General features: G+C 48.6%; 1 pseudogene; it reads left to right on the top strand.

The window, feature by feature from the left end:
- Nucleotides 1-370: 370 nt before the first annotated feature.
- LOC128048196 (apolipoprotein L3-like) lies at nucleotides 371-1,799 on the top strand (annotated as a pseudogene).
- The last annotated feature ends 6,422 nt before the right edge of the window (nucleotides 1,800-8,221 follow it).

Raw genomic sequence — 8,221 nt, 5'->3', positions numbered from 1 at the left:
GAATGGCATTCTATCATGTATACTATCATGTAAGAATTGAATCGCTAGTCTATGTCTGACGCAGGATACAGCATGCTTGGGGCTGGTGCATGGGGATGACCCACAGAGATGTTATGGGGAGGGAGGTGGGAGGGGGGTTCATGTTTGGGAACACATGTAAGAATTAAAGATTTTAAAATTAAAAAAAAATAATAATAATAATAATAAAAAAAAAAAAAAAAAAAAAGACAGCACCTACCCCATAAAGCTTTACCTGAGCCAAAGGCTGGGGTCCCATAAGACTGTACATAGCTGTGTAACAGAACTTAGCCATTTTATTTGAGTACATGTAAACACTATCTGTTAATGCATCCAAATGTCCCACCGCACTATGAACTCTTCAAAGTAAAGCAATCAGAAGAGAAAAAAAAAAACAAAAACAAAAAAAAAAACAAATTACCGTGACCTGTCATCTCCAGCCCCTCCCTGAGGTCAGACAGGTGCCCTAGAGTCCAGCTCCTCCACAGGTCCGAACTGATACCACGTGACACAAGGCCCCATTACGTCTCTTTGTCAGACTGTCCAGTGGCCAGAGGCCCAGGCAGAGAGGACACTCATATCAGCCAGACTATTCTAGGGGCTTAGGAACCACTTCCCAGCGGCCAAGGGCAAAGAACAGGTTGACTCCTCACCACATGCTGAGGCCCTTGAATGAAGGTTTTCTGCTCCAATCCCATTTCTCTTAGTTTATCTGTGAAGTACCTACTCTACCAACTCTTTCTAAGTGTTGGTGTTGACCTGCCTCTGAGACATCTTTGTCAAATGCCTCTCTGAAGTCAAGAGTATCCTAAGATCCTTTACTTATTTTTTCCATGATTGAATAAGCACACGGAACATCAACAATGTCCAAACATCGGTTCAATGTTGAAAAATTTTTTTAATTTGCAAAATTATTTCCATTTAACTTATACAATAAATTTTCCACTTAATTCATAATCTCTGTGTTTTATGCAAGGTAGATCTTGTTGAGCCTATTTTACGGACAAGCAAATTGTCTTTCTTCATCCTTTGATGTTCATTGCTGCAGGGAAGAGGCAGTTGTACTACATGAATATCTGGACCAACCAGACAGGAAGAGGTTTCTAGAAGAGTTTCCTCAGATTAAAGGGGAGCTGGAGAAGAGCATAAACAAGCTGCATGAGCTCGCAAACAATGCTGACAAGAGGCACAGGAACTGCACCATCTCCAATGTAGTAGCCTCCTCCACCAGCATTGCATCTGGCTTCCTGACCATCTTTGGCCTGGTTCTGGCACCCTTTACAGCGGGCATCAGGCTGGGACTCTCAGCCACTGGATTAGGGCTGGGAGCAGCAGCTACTGTGACAGGCATGTCCACCAGCATCATGGAACTCGTGAACATGTCATCGGTAGAAGCCCAACTTGATTTCCACAGCATAGCCCAGGAGATTTCCAGTGGAAAAAGTCTCTACGAAGCAAAAGATTTTAGGAAGCATATCCGTGCCATCAGGTTGGCCAAAAGCAACCCTCAGTTAGTAGCTGGGTGAGTCTCTGGCCAAAGCACCCAGCTGGTGAGAGCAGCTTTTGGAGGCACGGCTCTTGCAATGACCAGAGGAGCCCACATGTATGGTGGAGTCTCTGCAGATTTGTTCCTCCTGTTCAACATATGGTCTCTGATGAAAGATTCACAGGACTTGCAGGGTGGGGCAAAGACAGAGTCTGCTGAGAGACTGAGGGAATGGGCCCAGAAGCTGGAGATGAATCTGGAAGTGCTCACCCAGATCTATGAGCGTCTGAAGTAGGCCCCAATTTGGGCGCCCCAGAGCACTGCAAGGACCAGGGACACGTGAGTGGCCAAACCCCAGAGGCAACTTGCTAGAGGGTAAGATTGCAAAATAAAACTGATGGAGCTGAGTATTAGGAATTTGGTGTTTCTGCAGTGAGCACAGCAGGGGAGGGATGCATGCCGGTGGTAGATGGAGAGAAGTAGGAAGGAGCCTCAACTGGGGGGTGCGGGTGTGGGGAGAAACCACTTATTTTGGACGAAAGACACTGGGGGCAGAATAGTGGGAGAGGCATGGAAACGAGCAATGAGAGACCAGGAATAGAGAAGGGTTGAAAATGTAAAAAGGCCAAGAGTTAGGACTGCTGGGGTCCAGAAGAGGTAGCAAGGGCTCCTCTATCGCCCTCCCCAGGGTCTGATGCCCCAACAGGAAGAGTTTCTTCCTGGTGATGGTCTCTAACCCTCCTTCTCCAGCATCAACTCACCTTTGATCCCAGCAGGTTTATCTTAATTAGGCAGTGACTACTCTTTTTTGGTTTTTTATTAAAGCAAAGTTGACTTGCAATATTCTGTTAGTTTCAGGTGTACAGCAAAGTGATTCAGTTATACATGTATTTTTGTATATATCTATATTCTTTTTAATTTTTTTCCATCACAGGTTAAAAATTTTGAATACTATCCCCTGTAGTATATAGTAGGTCCTTGTTGTTTATTTTATGTATGGTAGTATGCATCAGTTAATACCATACTAATTTATCCCTCCCCACTTTGGTAACAATAAGGCTGTTTTCTGTAAGTATTTCTGTTTTGTAAATAAGTTCATTTGAATTCTTTTTTTTTTTTTTTTCCTTTTGTCCATGCTAAGCCATTTGTGAGCTCTGTTTTCCCAACCAGAGATGAACCTGGGCTATGGTTGTGAAAACACTGAATCCTAACCAAAAGACTGCCAGGGAATTTGCTTAGTATTTTTAACTTTCCACTAATAAGTGATTTCATGTATTTGTCTTTGTCTGACTTCACTTAGTATTATCAGCTCTGAATCCATACGTGTTGCTACAAAGGGCATTATTTCATTCTTTTTTATGGCTGAGTACTATTCTATTGACATATGTACCACATTGCCTTTACCCATTCATCTGCTGATGGACATTCAGGTTACTATCATGTCTAAGTGATTGTCAATAGTGTTCTATGGACATTGGGGTGCATGTATCTTTTCAAATTTGAGCTTTCCCCTTTCCAGATATTTACTCTGAAGTGGGATTGCTGGATTATATGATAACTCTATTTTTAGTTTTTCAAGAAACCTCCATATTGTCCTCTATAGTGACTGTACCAATTTACATTCCCACCAACAGTGTAGGGGGTTCCATTTTCTGTACATCTTCTCCAGCATTGATTACTTGTAGACATTTAGATAATGGTCCCTCTGATTGGTGTGAGCTGATACCTTATTGTAGTTTTGATTTGCACTTCCCTAATAACTAATGAGGTTGAGCATCTGTTCATGTGCCTGTTGGTCACCTGTATGTCTTCTTTGAAGAAACATCTATGTAGGTCTTCAGGCAGTGACTCCTAAATAATGATGGTAGTAATTATGGAAGCGGCAGCAATGATGATGATAACAACACAGTAGATAAAACATTTGACAAGTTGCCAGGGGCTCTTTGGGTCTAGGGAGAAGCAACAGACCAGTGAAGTTCCCACGAAATTCCAAATGTTGCGTGGGAACCGAGGTTGATCAGAAAAAAAGGAAGAAAAGTGAAAGCAGTAGGCAGCAACAGCAACTTTGCAGTGAGTCAAGGAAGTCAACCAGCCTGGGGCCAACGGACACAGCCTCTCGGAGCAGCCATTTCTTCCTCAGGTGGGGTTGGTGCTTGGTGAGATATTCCAGGTCTGTCTGGCTCTGCCCACCTAGTGTTCTCTAGACTCTGGCTCAATAAATATGAGCTGATTCACTGAGGCTTCCTTGCATTGACTGAGGGGCTCAGCTGGGCTCCGGATGCCTGAGCTCCTTCCCCATGAGCCTGTCTCCCAGGATTTCAGGGCTCACGTCCTCCATGGCCCCTGCCTGCCAGCCAGTCATTTCCCTCAGACCCTGGAGCCCCCAGGCCCCATGGGACACTCAGGGGAGCCCATGTTGTCTGACTTGGGCTGAGCACGGGATGCTCCTCCTCCAGCCCCGGGGACCAGGATGGACACGGGGTACTCAAGGGTGAGTGAGAGCAGAGGGCTTGTGTGCAGGTGTGAGAGAGGGTCAGCCGTAAACAGAGGGGAGAGAGAGAGCACACGCCTCACCCAGGCTGCCTCCACGTTTCACCAGGACTCTCGCAGTAGCTTCCAGAACCATCTTCCTGTGTTTACCTTGGAGCACTGCCCTGCCCCCACCCGTCTATTCCCCACAGGGGCCTAAAATGACCCTTAAGAATATCAACCTTAGCAGCACCCGCCTCCAGCTCTTCCCTGGCAGCCATGACTCTGAGCACAGACGCCCAAAGCCTCCCGGTGTAATAGGGGCGGGGGATGCACAGCTGTTAGCTCGAGACAGTTAGGAGGAGACTGTCGGCAGACCAGGAGTGGGTGGTTGCAGAGCCCTCCCTCCAACAGCCAGCCTGGCAGCGGTGTCCTCACGGTGTAGAGTGTTATAAGAGGGGGATGGCCACCTTCTCCCCGGCCCTCCAGGCCTTCCAGCCTCAGGCCTGAAGGTGAGCTGAAGGGTGGGGGACAGGCTGGGGACGGTGACCGGCAGAGCTCCAGAGCCCTCGCTTGGCCGCCCACTGGCCAGGCCCATCCTTGGGAAGACAGTGAACCTCTCATCCATCCCCACCTCTGAGACCTGAGGTGGTGGAGGTCTCCATGGGTCCCAGTTCACAGAGGCCTCAGCAACTGGAGTAACTCGACACTGCCACTAAGGTGATAGATTTAACCAGCTTCAGTCATTCCATTCAAGTTCCAAGAACTGGTCCAGCTGAGGTCAGTTGTTGACCCCAAGCAGGTGCCAGAGGTCAGGGTTAAGTGGCAAGGACATTGCACAGCATCGCTTCAAGGCCATTCTCTGGTGGGGGCTGTTCTAAGAAGGGCAACAGCTGGGGGTTAGGGATTAACCTGGAGGGCATTTGCTGCAACACGCATTCCTATGGCTCCCATGCAATGATCTCTCCAGGTTAAATGAGAAGCCTGAGGGCTGCCTCGGTGCTGGGTGCCCGGCTCCCTCAGTGGTAACAGCTGAGCAGGCTTGGGGACTAAAGGGCACCAGCGGCTGAGATCTGCCTTTTCAGCAGGGCTTGGGTACTGGCAAGAGGGCTTAGCCTGAGTGCTGGAGGAAGGGTCCCTGGCAGGGTAACCAGCCCTCGCAGGGAAACCCTCCTCTTAGCTAGGACCTGAACCTCAGGGTGAAAGTTGAGCCTTGGGACCTTGCCCTTTCTTGTCAGAACAGAGAATTTGCTTTGCTGGAGGTTTATAGGAACATCATGACCTGATATCAAGAGCAAGGATCTGACACTGGGAAGTTTGCCACTGACCAGCCCTCCCCCCTCACTTTTCTATAAAAGGGCTTTGTTGAGAGCTTTTGGGGAGTTTGGGGGTTTTAACACATGAGCCACCTATCTGCTTGCATGGCCCTGCAATAAAACTTTTTCTGCTCCAAACTCTGACATTCTTGTATTGCTTGACTGCACTGTGCATCAGGCAAATGGACATACTTTCAATAAAACATGCAGCCCAAACTATTCTGCTGGGGCCTGGGGTCCCCTGAGGCCAGAGCTGGAGGCCAGGCTCACTCCACCCCCAGAAGCAGGACTGAGGGGCTGGGGGAAGTGGTCAGGAGAGGAGGGAAAGTCCATCCAAGGCATGCTGTGACCTGGTCACCCATCTGGGATTGCACCTGCCACGACCTTCTGAGGAGCCTTCAGGGGATGCCTCAGGCTCCTCCTCTCCAGGGAGGAAAGGGGAGCATCTGGGTGTGGCTCTCACCCCCACGGGCCTGCTCCATAGGGCACTAACTCTCTGTTTCCACATGTGGAGCATGTGAGCACCTAACTGGCTCCCACGCCTGGAGCCCAGGGGAAGGAAGCCAGACACCCGGGACCTGGAAATGATCCCAGGACATCTCCTAAGTCCCTCCCCACGTGCTGCAGAGCCTTCTCCCCACTTTTGTCCAAACCTCCCTCAGAAGACTTTCCTCAGTGCCTCTGACTCCCTCTCAGCCAGTGTTTCCCTGAGGCTTCAATCGGCCCTTCCATTCCTTCCTGGAGACATCAGCAGTCATGGCCATCACCTGCCTGACCTTCAGAAATATGAGTTCATTCCTTGTCAGTTCTTCATCAGTTCCTGGAGAATTCCCATCCTGCACAGACTTCTCCTGGGCAAGGGTTTCAGGCACTGGGTGATACAACCATTCAGTGTCCATCCCCACATCCTCTGAACCCTTAGAGCTGGATCCCATTGAGCTCACTGTGTGGTTGATGCAATTCCACAGTGACCCCTGTGTCAGGTGAGATCCCTGTGTCTGAGCAAGAGAAACTGAGTCTGGCAGGCCAGGTCAGAGAATGGAAAGAAGCCCCAAATTCACACAGTTCATGAAGGAGAGGAACAGGACAGGTCCCCCTGCAGGAGCTCATGGTCTGTCCCCAGAGGCCCCTGCCAGCAGGGTCTTAGGTCCAACCACCTGGAATCCCAGTGTCAAGTTCCCACGACACAGAATAACTTGGGTCAGAGGACCATATTCTTGAACCAATAGGTCAGGCTGAAGGATGAGGAAGAAGAATGTGTAATAGGGACCTGAACCCTTGAGAGAAAGTCTCAGGAAGAGAGGCTCCAGATTGAGTGCTTCCTGGATGCACAAGTGCCCTCTTAGATCAACAGAAATGACTCTCCTCACCCTGTTCTGGGTCCAAGCATCCCACACACAACAGTAAGTGCACCGCTCACTTCCCCAGCTGGAGACAAACACGAATCACCTCCACCTGCTGCATCTGCAGGGATGTCAGGGGTGAAGGGCCCCAGCGCAATGCCAGTGCTTCTCCTGGTCCACCGGGCTCCTTTCTCAGTACTCTGCATGCATATTATATATGTGCAGCAACAGGGAGGTGCAGTAGGGCCCCAGCCCCCAGGAGCACTGCTCCCTCGATACCAGTCCTAAAGGGTGATCCCACTCAGTGTTCCTCCTTCCTGTGGGAAAATTCACTTCTATGAACCTGAGCCCTTTGTTGGTCCCAGCTCAGTAAGACTGCGGAGTTTTCTGTTAACCTGTATCATCTGTCATGGTCTTCCAAGAAGGATTCCTAGAAGAGGCTCATGAGTAGAAGGAATCCGTGGAGTTCTACTCATGTTCCTACCGCCCTCCTGTGTAGCAACCATATAAATCTCTCTTGACAACCAAGGTCATTACCACACCCAACCCATAACCTCATTGTTATCCACAAATCAAGGGGCGTGAGGAATCAGATATGGCATTTCAACGAAACTTTCTGTTCTGCCTTCGTAGAGGTATTGCCCTCTTTAGTACTAAAACCTTTAGCCCAGAAGGATCCAGAGTCTTGGGCATTGAAAACAAAAACTGAGATGGGCTTATAATGTGTAATCATGAAATTTACCACCTTGGCTTAACTTCTTAATTCCTAGATCCATAGCACATGGATATGGAGCAAATGTGCTAAATACTGGGTATGGATTCAGAGCATGACACATTCCAAGAGAACACAACTCAAAGCGTTCAAGATATTTCTCCAGGAGACATGGCACTGAGTCCCCTTCAGGACAGTTCAGTGATATCTCAGGCCACTGCTTCTGAGGGCTAAACTCATTAGGCTCCAAGTCAACTTTGATGAAGGGCAGTCCATGATGTATGGTTAGATGTAGTCTGCCTGCCAGCCGCTTTGTTACAGAGCCCATTTTGAAAGTGTTAGGCTGTCTGGGGAAGGACTGTCTTATATTCTTTGGGGTTCACACAACTGTTTTTTTAGCCACACCACACCACTTTGAGGATCTTAGCTCCCAACGAGGGATTGACCCTGCACCCTCGGCAGTGACAGCACAGAGCCCCAGCCACGGTTCACCAGGGAAGTCCCTCACAGAAATTCTTCTGTTTTTTGTCTATAAAATGCATCTCCAATGGCTTCTTTCTTTTCTTTTTCTTTTTTTTAGTGGGAGGATAATTGCTTTACAATGTTCTGTTGGTTTCTGCCTTACAACAAGAATCAGCCTTAATTGTGTATATATATATCCCTTCCCTTGTGAGCAACCTTCCCTGCTCCTCTCCCATTCCTCTAGGGTCCTCACAGAGGCCCAGGCAGGGCTCCCTGTGTTATACAACAACTTCCCACCCCTTATCTATTTTACACACATGTGTGTGCAAGCTCAGTCACATCTGACTCTTTGCAACCCCATGGCCTATAGCCCATTAGGCTCCTCTGTCTGTGGGATTCTCCAAGTAAGAGTACT

Source organism: Budorcas taxicolor, chromosome 5 (genome assembly GCF_023091745.1).
Source record: "Budorcas taxicolor isolate Tak-1 chromosome 5, Takin1.1, whole genome shotgun sequence".
In the NCBI taxonomy this organism is placed as follows: domain Eukaryota; kingdom Metazoa; phylum Chordata; class Mammalia; order Artiodactyla; family Bovidae; genus Budorcas; species Budorcas taxicolor.
The sequence above is the reverse complement of the archived record's forward strand: the minus strand, read 5'-3'. Positions and strand labels throughout refer to the sequence as shown.